This window comes from Mixophyes fleayi, chromosome 5, assembly GCF_038048845.1.
Source record: "Mixophyes fleayi isolate aMixFle1 chromosome 5, aMixFle1.hap1, whole genome shotgun sequence".
Lineage (NCBI taxonomy): Eukaryota > Metazoa > Chordata > Amphibia > Anura > Limnodynastidae > Mixophyes > Mixophyes fleayi.
Genome location: NC_134406.1, coordinates 266,287,001 through 266,305,710, shown reverse-complemented (window position 1 = coordinate 266,305,710; position 18,710 = coordinate 266,287,001). Strand labels below are relative to the sequence as shown.

At 38.7% G+C, this 18,710-nt stretch overlaps 1 protein-coding gene across 2 annotated transcripts in view; it reads right to left on the bottom strand.

The window, feature by feature from the left end:
• LOC142157900 (putative methyltransferase DDB_G0268948) overlaps window positions 1-17,021 on the bottom strand; it is an 89,603-nt gene extending 72,582 nt beyond the window's left edge. For both annotated transcript variants that reach the window (XM_075211416.1, XM_075211415.1), the window contains exon 1: window positions 16,937-17,021. The gene's annotated coding sequence lies outside the window, so the exon portion shown is untranslated. The remainder of the gene's footprint in view (window positions 1-16,936) is intronic.
• Window positions 17,022-18,710: the final 1,689 nt, after the last annotated feature.

Sequence of the window (18,710 nt, the reverse complement as noted above, 5' to 3'; positions counted from 1 at the left end):
GTATGTTCCTTGCAGGATAACCCCACCCTTTCAGCACCTGTTATGGCCTATAAATTGATTTGAGCAGCTTCCACTTTTGTATTTGTCTGAGAGGCATGTTGGTGTCAGTAGCTGAGGGGGAGTGCTGACATTGGATTGCTATTTGGAGGCTTCTGGGGTACCTCTTTGGTAAGTTAGCTCTCAATTTAAAAACACATATGTATGGCCCAAATATAGGGACTCTCATTGTTTAGAGTAGGACCATCCTATATGCAAAAGCGCCTTGGCGTGGCAGGATGGCTTAAACATACATTTGCAAATGTGTGCAACAAACACTTTTGCATTTTTATCTACAGTAGAAATGGCAGATCTGTTGCTGGCTATAGCAGTGTGCTGGGGGAAAAAATGTTGTGTGTATGTTCCTTGCAGTGATTAAGAATATGTCAGGATGCTGAGCAGTCACAGTGAGACTTGTCACTGACACCAACATTTGCGTGGATACAAATTGGTCACATAATTTATTGATCGAATAAATGGAGAAAGCAGTTAGCATCAAATGTTTAAATGCACATATATAAAACTATTTATAAATAGTCACAACTTTAAATTACATAACCCTCTTACACTTAATCTTACCCAATTTAAATATTTCTCTTTCACTACTAATTGCCCATAGTGGGCCTGATTCATCTTCGGACGTAACTTGCATTTAAGAAACGAATACAGAACCTGAGCATAGTGCTGACCGTATTCAAATCCAAGCTAATCTATAATATACTGAAAGAAAATCATAGAAGGAAATAAGCCCATGCTCGGTTAACCCAAATAATATATGGTACCAGCTGCTTGACTATATAAATGCCCTATATGTATACAAAATAAAAAGAAAGTTGTTAGCAGCACTTGTCCTAAACACTGCATATCTGTGTTTTGTCTGGCACTCTAAAACAAATAATATATAAATCACTTGTTTTTTCGGAGCTGCACTACCCCCACAGATGCTGCATGCTTTTAAAAATGGAGGCTCAGGAAGGTTTTAATTGTGACTCCCTGAGTACATGTGTTGCTTAGCTGGTTAGGGACTGACCTACCGGAGATGCCTTCACGTTGGCAGGTGAGCTTATCCTAATATAGCTATATTGTGCATAACATTCTCCTATTTATGTATATGATGATACATAGTGATTTATATATTGTTTGTTTTAGAGCGTCGGACAAAATGTTCTCTTTTTTTGGTCTCATACACAATGGCATTAATTGTCCTTGGCTGCTTTTTCAAATGATTTTATTCACTGGCACACATTTCATTAATTTAAAGAAATGCACTTTTCTCTCTTTCTAGCAAAATGAAAGCATGAGATATTGGTTCATATTTTGATCAAAACTTTTAAGCTTGCATCCCAGTGTCAAGGTTACCTCATTTTATGAAGGTCATACACTTACCTATACGCCTCAAACACCATTAAAATGCATTTTGACCAATTTATGAACCAATACCTCATGTTTTCATTTTGCAAGATACACACAGAAATGCAGTGTTAAGGAGACACAACAACTGTCTTTTTGTTTTGGATCCCTATATACATTTCCATTTGAATCTGGGTAATATTACACTTTGGCTAAACGTCACGTGCCGTATGTAGACAGAGCAGAGGATGCGCATATACATATGTGCAATATAAAGACACATCAGAATGTCAATCAAATTTTAATACTACATTCATAATGCTCAGAATTCATAGAAGTGCCCCAGGATCTATACCACACAAATAAAACATAGCAACAAATAACCAGTAATTTATTTATCCTGCCTTCATGCTTTGCTCTTATAGTGAATTCTTCTCTTTTTGGGTTTGATTTTGTTAATTTTATAATGCCTCCTGGCATCGACCTCCTCTCTCCTACTCTCATAGTTTCAACTCAGTCTAGATTAAAGCATTCCAAAGAGAGCAATACAGAATAATTTCCATATAATGATCCCTCCAAATCTTTTCCTTAACCTACTTGTTTAAGGTGTGCCACAAACCTCCTCTCAAAACATTCATATAGCCTCCTGTTGGGCATGGCAGATCATTTGTCAGAGTTACTAACTGTTGTAACCAACTGGTGTACCATTATCTCCATTTCATTAACTCTCAAAGGATTGGTCTCACTCACCAGATATGCCAGCCTCATCAGCCATCTGATCTGATAATGCCCGATCCCTGGGCCATAGAACATAGTGGTGCTGGGCTTCCCCGGATGTTGACTTTTGTCTCTGAGCCTCCCTCTGCTCTAGTTCTGCTATCTGTTCCTTAGACCTGAGATGCACTCCATTGTGAAGCCAAGGAATCTCCTGCAGTCAGTAATTGTGCAAACAAATTGGTCCACTACGCATTCCCAATCCTTCGCAAATCTTTCCTCACCTGGCTTTCTCCTGATCAGCCCCTCCTCTGGTCCTGATCCAGATCTCCTACTGCATCAGACATGGCCAACATATATATATATATATATATATATATATATATATATATATATTTTCATCCCATAATAAGCCTCTGCAAAATTGGGTTAGGTACCTGGGCGCAGAGCAATATGTACATAAAGCTTTGAAAGGTTAAATACTACAATTTTACGTTTTATTATATAATATGTCATTAACAGGTTCTGGCCAGAACAATAAAAACAATGATGAGGAAAAATATTGAAACATGCAATGTGTATAATATTCAGCTTCAACAAGGTAAGTCATCATCATCATCATCATCAACATTTATTTATATAGCGCCAGCAAATTCCATAGCGCTTTACAATTGGGAACAAACATTAATAAGACAATACTGGGTAATACATACAGACAGAGAGGTAAGAGAACCCTGCTCGAAAGCTTACAATCTATAGGACAATGGGAGTTAGAAACACAAGGGCATGTGCTACATCATATTGCACAATGGACCAGCCAGACTGCAAAGGTAAAAGTACTGAGTGGGCTGTGTGTGTTGCAATGTTGGTCAGAAGGTTGTTGTCTTGCGTTAGCAGTGTAGAGGATGGCAATAGGGTAATCTAGGGAAATTAAGATGATGATTGAGGAATATCATAACCTTGTCTGAAGAGGTGGGTTTTCAGTGAACGCTTGAAGGTTTGAAGACTAGAGGAAAGTCTTACTGTGCGAGGGAGGGAATTCCACGAAGTAGGTGCAGCCCGGAAAAAATCCTGTAACCGAGAATGGGAGGATGTGATGAGAGTGGAGGAGAGACGTACATCTTGTGCAGAACGGAGGTGTCGAGTAGGGAGATATTTCGAGACAAGTGAGGAAATGTATGTCGGTGCAATTTTGTTGATGGCCTTGTATGTTAGTAGAAGAATTTTATATTGGATTCGTTGAAATACAGGCAGCCAATGTAGAGACTGACAGAGTGGCTCAGCAGAGGAATAATGGTTTGTAAGGAAAATCAATCTAGCCGCTGCGTGCAAAATAGATTGTAGGGGTTGAAGTCTGACTTTGGGAAGACCAGTAAGGAGGGAATTGCAATAGTCGATGCGGGAGATGATGAGTGCATGAATTAATGTTTTTGTGGTGTCTTGTGTCAGATATGTGCGTATTCTGGAAATGTTCTTTAGGTGTATGTAACATGATTTAGATATAGAGTCGATGTGCGGAATAAACGACAGTTATGAATCAAGGATTACAGCTAGGCAACGAGCTTGCGGGGTGGGATTTATAGTCATGTTATCGACAGAAATAGAAATGTCAGGCAGGAAGCTTCTGTTCTTGGGTGGGAATATTATTAATTCAGTTTTTGAAAGATTGAGTTTGAGTTGGCGAGAAGACATCTAAGATGAAATGGTAGAAAGACAGTCAGTAACGCAAGACAACACAGATGGTGAAAGATCAGGAGAGGATAGATAAATTTGTGTATCATCCGCATAGAGATGATACTGAAATCCAAAGGAGCTTATTAGTTTTCCAAGAGAAGTGGTGTAGATAGAGAACAGCAGAGGACCTAGGACTGAGCCTTGTGGAACTCTAACTGATAAAGGAAGCGGAGCAGAGGTGGATCCAGAGAAATTAACACTGAAAGAGCGATTAGATAGGTAGGATGAGAACCAGGATAGGACAGTGCCTGCAAGACCTAGGGATTGCAGCGTTTATATGAGGAGAGAGTGGTCAACAGTGTCAAATGCAGCAGAGAGATCCAGGAGAATTAGAAGAGAGTATTGGTTATTATTTTTTGCTGTGATCAAATCATTGACAACCTTGGTCAGCGCAGTCTTTGTGGACTGTTGAGAGTGAAAGCCTGACTGAAGAGGATCCAATAGGTTGTTTGCTGTAAGAAAGTGTGTGAGGCGAGTGTAGGCAATTCTCTCGAGAAGCTTGGAGGGGCATGGGAGCTGGGAGATGGGGTGGTAATTTACAAGAGAGTTAGGGTCAGAATTCTGTTTTTTTAAAATGAGAGTAATCACATCCTTTTTTCCCTACTGTACGGCGCTGCAGAACACTGTGGCGCCTTACAAACCTACGATAATAATAATAATAGATATGATAGCTGACGATTTACACTATGTGATGGAGTTAGAGAGCTGTACAAAATGATCAATTATTTTTGGAATTGAATGGGAGAAAGCAATGCAACGATGGTAAAATTACAATATCCTTTATTAAGACAGCGCCCGGCAGAGTTTGGACAAAATTGGTGAAAGTATATCTTGTATTAGTTGCAGATATGTCCAAGAGCAATTATGGTTCGAATGGCTCCAATACTGTGAATGATGGTAGAAAAGCAATGGCAAGTCTATATGGATGCCAAACGTGTCCAGTTTATGTGTTTGGAGAACCATTAAAGTACATTAGAAAACCCCCAATTGTGTAGAGTCATGGTTCCGTCAGCTATGGGTGTCCTTCTCATGCAAATCGGGAATCCAATTACTCGCCCTGATCGGGTAGATGTTTTCGCCGGTCCCGCTGTGAGGTGTAATAGAAGGGTGGAGCATACGCGCTCCGATGACCCAGACGCTGAGTGCGACTCTTCCGGTATTTTGACAAAGTACTTAGGATATGGCTAGCATGCTAGCGGGCTGGGACCCGCAGTTGTTGTAATTGAGCAGAATATTGAATGGTATTGTGAGAGTGAATGAATATTGGGAAAGAAAAAAAAAAAAAAAAAGAAAAAAAGAAAAATAATTAATATTAAAAAAAATAATATAAGAATGGAAATGAAATGTAGGTCAAACCAACGTGTAGCACCCCTACATATCAGGAAGTGCGGCGTCACCCATACATCCCTTTTTCCCATAATAAGCCTCTCCCTAACTACCTCAACCTACCTAATTACCATGCACACGACCTTTCCTCATTATACTTATACCCACTTATTCCTAACTCAGTCATGCTGCCCTTCTACAAATTGTTGTGTGTTATAGGGTCTTCCTTAGCACAATTACCTATTAATGTGTAGAAATAAATGAAATTTATTGTGATATCAACTGGTGTAAAATTATAATTTGTTTTGTGGAGCCAAATTATTAAAATTAGATAAAGGGATGAAAAAGGTGCATTTTAGGGGCATTCCTTGGGAGACAGTGCTCCCAAGGAGTACCCCTAAAATGCCCCCTCCTGATGAAGTCTTTTTAAACACGAAACGCGATGAGGTAAGGCAGTACACATTGGTATCCTCTCCTTGGCATCTGTTTCCAGTTTACCATCGTTGGAATCCTATGACACCTGAACCCACTGAAGTGGAGATAAAGATTTCACTTTGAACATAGATAATCTCTGTTTTATATTTTTATTGTGAGTGTGTATTTTATTTTGTTAATAAATTCGGAATTTATTTAAACATACTACACTATATGGAACCTTTGATTTCCATCTGCCTGTCCTGAACCTGTCGATGGAGTGAATTGAGCAAGGGATAGCTCCAGTTGCATAAGAAACTTTACAGATAAGCGCTTTTTACTATGTTTTGGGAATGTACAATTGCAGGTGGCTCGGTTCTACTGGTTTTACTTGTTTGGCGATATTGCACTATTTGTTCTTCTCTCCTTTTTATTTGAGCATACAAGACTGGAGTACACACCTCGGTTTCTGGCACTATACTCCCTAAAAAACTACACCAAGGGCGCCTCTCCCTTCTCTTTTGTTTTATGTGTGTATATATGTATGTATATATATATATATATATATATATATATATATATATATATATATATAAACTCATGCCATTGTAAGCCTCTCCCTAACTACCTCAACCTCCCTCATTACCATGCACACGACCTTTCCTCATTATACTTTCACCCACTTATTCCTAGCTCAGTCATGTTGCCCTTCTACAAATTGTTCTGTGTTATAGACTCTTTTTTAGCACAATTACCTATTACGGTATAGAAATAAATGAAATTTATTGTGATATCAACTGGTGTAAAATTAGAATTTGTTTTATGGAGCCAAATTATTAAAATTAGATAAAGGGATGAAAAAGGTGCATTTTAGGGGCATTCTTTGGGAGACAGTGTAAAGACATTTGCACTATGCAGAAACACTTGAACTCAGAGCTGGTGGAGATCAAGGGGTAAATGTGCCAAGGTCCGATTTTTTTTCAGCATTTTAAAATCGCGGCAAGTTGCGGGTGATAACCAGCGATTTTAATCCCAAAGTTGCCAGGTGTATTAAACTGCGATTTTTACTCTGATCTTAAAAATCGTTGGTCATCTCTGGCGATTTGCTGCAATGTCAAACACTCCCAAAAAATGTTAAATAAGCCACTACTCCCTGTTTAAAACCACCAAATTTTAATAAAAATAATAAAACCTCATAAAAACAATACACACCCTAATTAATACCACATATATTTATTAAAAATATGAAAACCCAAAAATACTTACCAATCAGATTTCTTCTTCTTTCGTCAGCAGCTTTTAATCCAAAAATGCTTGAAAACCAAGTCCAAAAGTATTTGTAATTCCACAGTCCCTACTTGAAATATCTTCTGTTTTTCTTGGGCAAAAAGCCCCCTTGTTGCTTGAAGTCTTCAGTTCTTCTTGGCCAGTCTTCAGCCAAAAGGGCCCCATATTTGTAATCCATACCGGAACATGCTTGGGTAAAAAAAAAAAAAGATGACAGGTGCCGCAAACAGTTTCTACACTGTAGAAGCTCCGATACGCATTGAACTTAGTTCATGCACATGATCTATTTATAGTATAAGGGATTTTCCCACATTGACGTGGGAAACCAGAAAAAAATCTGGGTTAAAATTACCTTATTAACGGTAATACTATTATTCCTAGAATAACGTGGCCAAATTGGGTCGGGCCTTTAGTGTGCTAAACGAGGTACAGTTTGTCTGGGTGATGATCTTTTCTATTCCCCACATGGTATATGGCAGTATAGCCATTATAATCACAAAGTATGTGACATCACAGTGATTATTCCATTATACCCACACAGTATATGGCAGCACAGACATTTTCCCACTATCGTCATATATGCTTTTTTTCATATCATGCAATATGACACAAACAGTATACAAACAGCATCATACATATGGTTAATGTGCAGGATTAGTATGAATAAGTGTAAGGATTAATAATTTATTTATAATTTAATTTAATTGTATGCCTATGCATTCAACTGCGATTCGGCAATATAATTGTAAGTCATAGTCAAACAAGAGATGCGCATTCTTGGTTTTCCAAAAACCGAGACCCCCCCCCCCCGATCCTAGTATATCCGTGTACCAAGCCGAGCCGCCTCGGTACTCTCCCACTTCCTCGGATCCAACGATAAGGCAAAACGTCATTGTCAAGTCATGGAAACTCGCAGGTTTTTGATTCCATAAGTCCCTCCCTCCCCAGGAAATCTGACACCATTGCTCACACAGACATAGCAAGGCTAACATTGATTTGTCACTCTCCAGACTCCAGCCACAAATCACAATCTATATTGCAACAGAACTAAATCACTGTCTGACAGGGATTTCTCTACTCAGTTGTCATTACTCAGTAGTCATTTGCTTCCAAAAAGCAAATATTTGTTATTTAATTCAATTTGCACACTGCAGTGTGTGTGTATTACATCTGACAGCATTGCTGTTCACCAGAAACACCTGAAAGAGTGTACTCTACTCATTTGTGTGCTCATTTGTCATTTGCGGAAAAAGTTCAAAATTTCTTTGCATTTTTGGACAAATTGTGTGTGTTCATCTACATGGATCATAATCAGTCGACAGAAGAGCAGGATCACCAACCAGCTGCTGGCACCAGTCATGATGATACTAGTCCTTCTATGTCATCTACTAAAGGCTATGCTCAAGGGCATAGTGGGTTTAAGTCAGGGAAACTGAAATCCAAAAACAAGCTTTTACATTGGTAAAGAAAAAAACACCTCTAATAAAAGGAAAGTTTACTGTAGAAAAACAAAAAATTGAGAACAAGCAATTCTACACCAAATAACAACAAGCAGTCCAGCATCAGCTAGCTCCCTTCTCTCAGCTAGATCCCAGCACCTGTAATCTACACTGTCATCATCCTCACCCTCATCTACACCCTCAACAGTGTGTACATCATTCTCACACAACATGGGCTGCACGGTAGCGTATTGGTTAGCACTTCTGCCTTACAGCACTGGGGTCATGAGTTGAAATTCCCAACCATGGCCTTATCTGTGAGGAGTTTGTATGTTCTCCCCGTGTTTGCCTGGGTTTCCTCCGGGTGCTCTGGTTTCCTCCCATACTCCAAAAACATACTGGTAGTTTAATTGGCTGCTAACAAATTGACCCTAGTCTGTCTGTGTGAGTGTGTTAGGGAATTTAGACTGTAAGCCCCAATGGGGCAGGGACTGATTTGAGTGAGTTCTCTGTACAGTGGTGCGGAATTAGTGGCACTATATAAATAAATGATGATGATGATGATGATGAATATTAATTGATCCCCATTGGAATCCACCATTACAGAAGTCTTTGTATTTTGATGTAATTGCCGGTAAAGGCCTTCCTTGTGGAATTTGTAGTTTATTTTGAACATTATCTTTTCCACATTTTTAAAAAGTCGCCTCCAACGTAGATTGCTGACAAGGTTCTCGACTGTGTTAAAAACTCTTTCTGAGTACACAATGGAGGGTGGCCAGCTTAGGTGTTGAAAAGCACACGGTAGTTTATAGCACATCTATGAAACATTGCCACACAGCAGTATAATACTTAGAGATGTGTTGGGGTTTTGTAACTGGTTTTGCCAAAAAATCTTGCAAGTTTTTTTGGTTTTGATTTTGGTCTGGATCTGGGTTTGATTAAAGATTGTGAAAAGTATGTAAAATGTCATTTTTAGCTCCTTATGCTCCTATATTACTATTTATTGAATTGACATTATTTTCCTGTCATTTCCAGTCTATCTTCTAATGATCCCTTCACAACTGTCCCAATTTTCACCAATTTTGTCCAAACTCTGCCGCGCGCTGTCTTAATAAAGGATATTGTAATTTTGCCATCGTTGCATTGCTTTCTCCCATTCAATTCCAAAAATAATTAATCATTTTGTACAGCTCTCTAACTCCATCACATAGTGTAAATCGTCAGCTATCATATCTATTATTATTATTATCATAGGTTGTAAGGCGCCACAGTGTTCTGCAGCGCCGTACAGTAGGGAAAACAGGATGTGATTACTCCCATTTTAAAAAAAACTGAATTCTGACCCTAACTCTCTTGTAAATTACCACCCCATCTCCCAGCTCCCATGCCCCTCCAAGCTTCTCGAGAGAATTGCCTACACTCGCCTCACACACTTTCTTACAGCAAACAACCTATTGGATCCTCTTCAGTCAGGCTTTCGCGCTCAACAGTCCACAGAGACTGCGCTGACCAAGGTTGTCAATGATTTGATCACAGCAAAAAATAAAAACCATTACTCTCTTCTAATTCTCCTGGATCTCTCTGCTGCATTTGACACTGTTGACCACTCTCTCCTCATACAAACACTACAATCCCTAGGTCTTGAAGGCACTGTCCTATCCTGGTTCTCATCCTACCTATCTAATCGCTCATTTAGTGTTAATTTCTCTGGATCCACCTCTGCTCTGCTTCCTTCAGTTGGAGTACCACAAGGCTCAGTCCTAGGTCCTCTGCTACTCTCTAGCTACACCACTTCTCTTGGAAAACTAATAAGCTCCTTTGGATTTCAGCATCATCTCTATGTGGATGATACACAAATCTATCTATCCTCTCCTGATCTTTCACCATCTGTGTTGTCTCGCGTTACTGACTGTCTTTCTGCCATGTCTTTCTGCCAACTCAAACTCAATCTTTCAAAAACTGAATTAATAATATTCCCACCCAAAAACAGAAGCTTCCTGCCTGACATTTCTATTTCTGTTGATAACATGACCATAAATCCCACCCCGCAAGCTCGTTGCTTAGGTGTAATCCTTGATTCAAAGCTGTTGTTTATTCCCCACATCAACTCTGTATCTAAATCATGTTACACACACCTAAAGAACATTTCCAGAATACGCACATATCTGACACAAGACACCGCAAAAACATTATTTCATGCACTCATCATCTCCCGCATCGACTATTGCAATTCCCTTCTTACTGGTCTTCCCAAAGTCAGACTTGAATCCCTACAATCTATTTTGCATGCAGCGGCTAGATTGACTTTCTTTGCAAACCGTTATTCCTCTGCTGAGCCATTCTGTCAGTCTCTACATTGGCTGCCTGTATTTCAACGAATCCAATATAAAATTCTTCTACTAACATATAAGGCCATCAACAAATTGGCACCAACATACATTTCCTCACTTGTCTCAAACTATCTCCCAACTCAAGACCTCTGTTCTGCACAAGATCTGCTTCTCTTCCACTCTCATCACATCCTCCCATTCTTGGTTACAGGATTTTTTCCGGGCTGCACCCACTTTGTGGAATTCCCTCCCATGCACAGTAAGACTTTCCTCTAGTCTTAAAACCTTTAAGCGTTCACTGAAAACCCACCTCTTCAGACAAGGTTATGATGTTCCTCAACCATCATCTTAATTTCCCTAGATTACCTTATTACCATCCTCTACACTGCTAATGCAAGACAACAAACCTCTGACCAACATTGCAACACACACAGCCCACTCAATACTTTTACCTTTGCATTCTAGCTGGTCCATTGTGCAATATGATGTAGCACATGCCCTTGTGTTTCAAACTCCCATTGTCCTATAGATTGTAAGCTTGGGAGCAGGGTTCTCTTACCTCTCTGTCTGTATGTATTACCCAGTATTGTCTTATTAATGTTTGTTCCCAATTGTAAAGCGTTAAGGAATTTGCTGGCGCTATATAAATAAATGTTGATGATGATGATGTACATAAAACAGGGACATACAAGGTAGACAAAAAAATTCAGATATGAAAACAAAGGGTGTGATGGACCCTTCTCATTAGAGAGCTTACATTCTAAGTGAAAGAGGGCAGAGCTCAAACAAGAGGAGTAAATTTGGTTCAGAGTGGAGGTTGGGACAGTTGTGAGGGTACATTAGTGTGAACAGTGATATTGGAATAAGGTCACCTCTAAAAAAAGAGATGGGTTTTCAAAGAACATCTAAAGATTTGAAGGCTGTGGGAAAGTCTGATTGAATGTGGAAAGGAATTCCTTACGTGGGTAGCAATGCGGGGGAAGTCTTGTAAGCGGGAGTGAGAGGTGGTTACCAGAGACGAGACAAGGCGCAAGTCAGAGGTAGATCTAAGAGGGTGGTAGGGAGAGTATTTTGATATGAGATTTGAGATGTATGCGAGGTAGTGTTGTTGAGGGCTTTGTAGCTAAGGGTAAGTAATTTGAATTTGATTCTGGAGGACACAGGAAAACAATGTAGGGATTTGCAAAGTGAAGCAGCAGATATGAAGTGGTAAGAGAGGAAGAACGGTCTTGCAGCCGCATTTAGGATGGTTTGAAGTGTAGCTATATATGTGTGAGAAATGCCAGATAGCAGAAGGTTGCAATAGTCAAGACGGGAGATGATGAGAAAATAGATAAGAGTTTTGGTAGTATGTTGAGTAAGAAAAGGGCATATTCTGGCAATGTTTATAAGGTGTAGTCAATAGGACTGGGAGAGAGTCTAACTGTGAGGAATAAAGCAGAGGGTGGAGTCAAGTATGACACCAAGGCAACGGGCTTCAGAGACTGAGGAAATTGTGGTGTTTTTGACAGTTAGGGAGATTTGAGTGCAGGTTGTATCCTCTTAATTTCTCAGAATGTGAACGTTCAATTGCATTGTCAAGACAAATGTGCATCAATGTATTATACATACTTACTCATGTGGAAAGGGGAACAGTTGGCCTATCTGAATCTGTTTTACATATTTCTTACAATTGACTAATAGAACATATAAATATAATTTATATACATTCAATATTTATATACATGGGTCTTGGGGACCACCTCCGCTGCAAGTCTTGGGCAGTCCCCTTTACCTTGGGGTTGATGAAGCTCACCCTGACTTTTTCTCCCTCCCTCCCCATAAACATATACAAGTGCCCTGGTTTGAGTCAGAAGGGCAGCATTATAGCATAAAGCATATATGTAAAACGAGGTATTAAAAGCCATGCTCTTGGCAACCGATGAATACTCTGGCAGTATACTGTGTGCCTAGTATTTGAATTTTTGTAGTATGCGTGCAGGACACCTTTGTCTCTCAGCATCCTCATTTATTTATATAGCGAAAACAAATTAGATAGAATTGAATAGATTGCAAAATAGAAAAGAATAGAATATATAGCGTTTTTTTGGGTGTACTACTCCATACTGTCCCTTGCAAACAGCCATCTTTAAATATACATTTCACTGAATGACCTTTCCAAGATAGACAAGTATTGAAAAATAGAAAAGATTAAAATACATAGCGTTTTGTTGGGGGGTGCAACTGCTGTTGATCCTGACATGCAAACACTCATATATTTAACACTCCCAATTGCTTTTGGGGTGTCCACCATTCTTTTGAATAAATTTTTCTGGCTGTCTTAAAAGTCCTATTTGGCAGCAGTGTCCAAAAAATATATTTAGCTCTCCCAATTGCTTTTGGGGTGTCCCCCATTCTTTTGCAGAAATTTTTCTGGCTGTCAAAAGTCCTATTTGGTAGCAGTATCTAAAACAATTTGTAGCACTACAAGTGCTTTGGTCTCAGAATGGATTCAAAGCAGTCCACATATGAGCAAAATGAGCAACCAGGTTCTGTCACCAGTCCTGATGGTAGTGTTCCCAGTACGTCATCTGGGAAAGTCAAACTACACCGTCTTTTGAAATCAGGCACAAAAACACACACCCAAAATTTTTTTACCGTGTTGAAGCGAAAAAGAAGTGTAACTGAGGAAAAGTTAACTGCCGATAAAAATAAAATTGCCAACATGCCATTTTACACACGCAGTGGCAAAGAGAGAATGAGCCCTTCGCCTTTCTCTATTAGTGGCAGATCCAAAAATGTTACCGAGCCTTCTTCTTGTACGGTCACTCGTGACCAAGCAAAAGCAAGTAATTTGGAGTCTGAAAGTGATGCACAACTACTGTTACGCGTCAAAGATGAGCTGCAAAAAAACAGTAAGGCATTAGAGGATAATGTATGCTCTGAATCAGAAATGACAACAATCCCTGTGGAGAGTCCATCCAACAGTGGGATGTCTAATCATGAGCATTCTGTTAGTGTACCCATAAAGAAGGGTCCTTTAAGCAGTTCTGCTGATGTGTGCCTGAACAGCCCGAATGTAGCCGGTGATACACCAAGTGAGCATGACACTTTGTCTTTAGAAGAGGATGTGGGGGAGATTTGGGTATCCGAAGATGAGGATGCGGTTGATTGTGTAAGTCCTGCAGCAGTGTGGCACCAGTGACAGGAGAGTTTCTGGCACCAATATGCACTTTCCGAACACAAGCAGGGATGACGCAGGGGGCAGATCACAACAGTTTAACATCTGGGCTGGTTTGAAAGATTTTTTTAAAAAATGTGTGACCTTGATCATAAATCCAACCAATCCTACTATTAACATGCAAAGGATGGTGGAGGGCCTATAAGGGATTAAACTGTATTTTTACTAATTTGCACTCATAAGGTTTGAGTGTAATATACACCCAAAGACGAGGTCTCAATTGCTAAGAGTCATTGATGAAGAGGGAGACAAGCAGGCTTGTCTATCGAATTTGCAAGACCAAGTAATTAGAATTCCAAAAGTGGTGCACAACTACTGTTACGTGTGAAAGCCGAGCTGCAAGAAAAAACTAAGGCCAATCCCTGTGGAGAGTCCATCCACCAGTGGTATGTCTAATCGTGAGCATTCTGTTAGTGTACCCGTAAAGAAGGGCCCTTTCAGCAGTTCTGCTGATGTGTGCCTGAACAGCCCGAGTGTAGCCGGTGATACACAAATTGAGGATGCCCCTTTGGAATTAGAAGAGGATGAGGGGGAAATTTGTGTAGGCGAGGAGGACGCTAATGATGATGTGGATGATTATGATGCAGACAGATACCAAACTGCCTTTGTCCATTTCTTTTAATATTCTAATTCTACAGTCTATGCAGGCTGCTTCTTTTCTATTTTAATACAAGTGTATGGGGGGGGGGCTGATGCAGACAGATACCAAACTGCCTTTGTCCATTTCTTTTAATATTCTAATTCTACAGTCTGTGCAGGCTGCTTTTTTTCTATTCAACTACAAGTGGAGGGAGGGGGGTGGGGCTATAGAGACAGAAACCAAACTGCCTTGGTCCATTTCTTTAGATATTTAACTATAAGTGTAGGGTGTAATATACACCCAAAGACATTGGCTGCATTGTCAATATGCATAAATGGAGAGGAAGACAATCTGGTTTGTATGTAGAATTAATGAAGGCCTACCTACCAGGAATTAAACTGTTTTTTTGATAATTTATTAGCTTTATAATTACATTACTTATCCAAGAAACAGGTGGAGCACTAAATTTGGTTATTTTATGCCCAAAAACATTGATTTTCCAACAAAATAGCAAAACCAAACCAAACAAAACCAAAACCATAACCAAAACCCGCAATGGCGGTTTTGCAAAACCAAAACACGACGGTAATCCAGATCCAAAACTAAAAACAAACCCAAATCATGTGGGTCAGTGAGCATCTCTTATTATTTTGCACATAAGTTAAATACTGACTGTTTTTTCATGTAGCACATAAATAATTGATAGCTTTATATTTATACTGAAAGTTAAAGTTGATCTAGGACATGCTCTACCCTATCTATAACTCCCTCCCTACATTTTAAATGTACTTTCCCTCCAAAACAACATGGGTTTGCCCAGCTGCATAGTTACTCCTTTATTGTGCTGTGCTCTCCTTAATGAATCACGCCCGCTGACTGTTCTAAACTGGTACTGAAGAAAACGAGGAAGAGATATATATATGGACAGTTCTCCATTTGCATGTCAAATTACAGCTTAATAGCTGCAATACTTTTTAAAATGTAGCCCCTGAAACACCATGTCCCCCTCTCACAGAGTTAACACGACTGTTCCCTTGTAATATATATATATATATATATATATATATATATCTATAATATAAATGTCTAGTGGCGTGTGTTAGTCTGTCTGTGTGTGTGTGGAAAAAATAAAACCAAGCTGCAGCGCCACCTGCTGGGCGGAGTTATACACTGACCTACTAAATTCTTAGTGTGTGTGGAAAAAAAAATTCAGAAAGGGCTGAAATTTGGTATACTAAGATGTTTTTAATTTGTTAATTTAATTTGTTAATTGTTAAAAGTGTTTATAAAGATTTAAAAAATATATATATATATTTCTTGAAGGAGAAGTGACAGTTGGGAGTGGTTGGTGGCTGCCGGGGGTGACAGTGGGGAGTGGTTGGTGGTTGAGGCCTGGGCTATGGCCCAAATGCATGACAAGAACCTTTTTAACACCTTAAGTAGCTTGATTTGACTAAAATGCATGAGTATCATGCACGGGTTAACTTGTGTATATATATATATATATATATATATATATATATATATATATATTAAATTGCGTTTTGCAGGAGAAGATAGGTCATGACTTGAATTTACTTGGATCCCCATCCGAACCGCTCATCTCTAGAATATATAGCCTTTTTTATAGGATGTGCAGCAGCGTTGACACTCACATGAAAACACCTTTTTTAATATAGATGTAACTGAATGACTCTTTACAAATTGACAAGTACTGCAAAATAGAAAAAAGTTTATAATATAGAATATTTTGGAGGGGTTCTATGACAGTCACCCACCCAGATTTATTTCAAACTTAGTTCAGATGTCATTGTCCCACACAAGATTGCTTTCACTAGAAAAAGTTAAAATTTTAACTCCGTCTAAACTCTCTGACAGGCTGAATTTAAAACAAATTCATCAGCAAACTATGCTAGTCGACTGATCTCTGCAGAACTGCTTTACAATTATCACACAATTCTAATGTTTTCTACGCCCCTCTTGAACCCTGAATGCTGTTTTCAGAGCAAAGCACTGCAGCTAACATCCACCCTACACCATGTCAGTTCTAAAACTTTGCATATATATATATATATATATATATATATATATATAATATTGATCCAAAACTCTTGCAAGTTTTCCATCAAGATTTTCTCCGAAGTGGCGTTTTGTGTCGTGTTGAGATCCAAAATTGATGCTCGGAACCGGGCCATGGCTCGTTTTCACTCGGATCCGTTGGATTTCTCTGAATCTGAACCAATCCTCTCTAGTAATAATAATCATGTAATGCATGTAAAAAGATGTTTGTCTATGTATTCTATTAATTTAAAAAAGAAAATATTTAAATAATACACTATGTGTATGCAACTAATCTATAATCTGCACATTAAATTAGAACTGATAACATTCTTAGACTAGTCTGATTAAATTAAATTAAATTAAACTGAAAATGAGAAACACATTGGTATAAGGTTCAAATATACAGTGGGTGATGCATTAGTAAAACAATGCAGATAGTACAGACCTGTCTTCTGTCCTCCTGCTGCTCCTTGTATTGGCTCTGTGAGAAAAGAGTGAGCTCTTATGTGCTCAGTATGGTCACACAAGTTGATGGTAGCTTTGAGCACTGGCACATATGTGCTGGCACATATTCAGGTGCATGCCCATACATGGACTCAGAGATAAGGAATGACTTGTCACATCAGTGTTATGATTATTGAAACCCAGTGTTTTTTCATCTACATCTTGTCCTAAAATGATCTCTGTGGTTCACACTTCCTTATGAGCTTTTGCTCTGTGTCAAACTCCAATCTCTCACCCATATATTAACATCCTTCCCAAATCATTAAATTTTTCCATTGCTCCTGAAATACTGCTCTCTCTCTTTCCTTATGGCTTAAATAAGTCCTGAAGGTGTTGTGGAATTTATACAGTTTTTATTATGTGTTACCTTTGTGAGTGTGAGTAATATACGTTCACTGATCGCATCCCAATTTCTAATGTGTATCTCCCAGTCTAAAGTTGATTATTGAATGTAAATCCTATCAATGGTTTATATTTTCAGCTTGTGTACCCACAGTTGTGACTACAATATTTTAACACTATTCAGATGTCTCACATCAGCCAAAAGAAGCATAGTGGACATTTATTTATAGAACCCCGTCAATTTTTTTAACCATATCAAATAACCTCCATGAAATTAATATAAAACCCACATAAAATTCTCAACATATAGCAATACTATATTTAATAAGTTGTCATATAACTTAAATTTAATCAATTTCTTTTAATTAAAACTGTCCTCTAGAACACTCCATAGAATTGTCATTTAATAAAGTCAGAATTGTTCAAACGAATGACTTGATAGTTGTATTCAGAACACACTGCTAGCATCACTGAAATATGAATATATTAATGCTTTCCTATCAGATGTTAACGATTAGCATCGTATTGATACATTTCACGCCTCAGAATAGCTCCTATAAAAATGTTATGTGCCAATTTGCATGCTGCTATTTCTATGATTTTACTGAGCTTGCTGGTTATTGTGGTGGATCTAGCTTTGCGTATCCGGTTCCTCATTTCTGAATTTGTGGTCCCCCTGCTGCAGAGTCTTTCTTTGGGTTGTCCTTGATTCACAACTGGATTCTGTACACCAACAACTGCTTTTTTAAAAGCAAAACTTTATTTTTTTGCATTGCCTGTTTATCATCCAGTATGTCTAGGGACCAACCAAGGAAGAGTAGCTAGTTCAAGATTCCAGTGAAGAAGAAGTGGTCCATAGGCCTATCGGTCCAGAAGTCATTCTAGCTTCTTCAACAGCCACCATTCCCAAGGAAGAAGAGGAACAGGACATGGGTGACCAGGATGCCACCTAAGAAGAAGTTCCTCTCGAAGGACCTAGCACATCGAATTGTGGTCCTAGATTTACAGAGGCTGAAAATAAAATATTGGTTTTACAGGTAACTTTTATAACTTATTTTCCCACCCGCCTTTAACAATGTTCATAAAAAATGTCATATTTAGTTAAAAATTATAATTGCAAGACCTATATTTGCAGTCACTCTGGCATTAATGCAGCCGTATCTATAGTTTCATGGCCATGTACACTGTACATATAAATGTTAGTTATTGCTTATTTACTCAAACCACAGTGTTCAGTTACAGCCAAAAGTTTTAAGAATGACACAAATATAAAGTCTGCTGCCTCAATTTTTATGATGGCAATTTGCATATACTCCAGAATGTCTTGAAAAGGGATCAGATGAATTGAAATTAATTTCAAAGTCCCTTTTTGC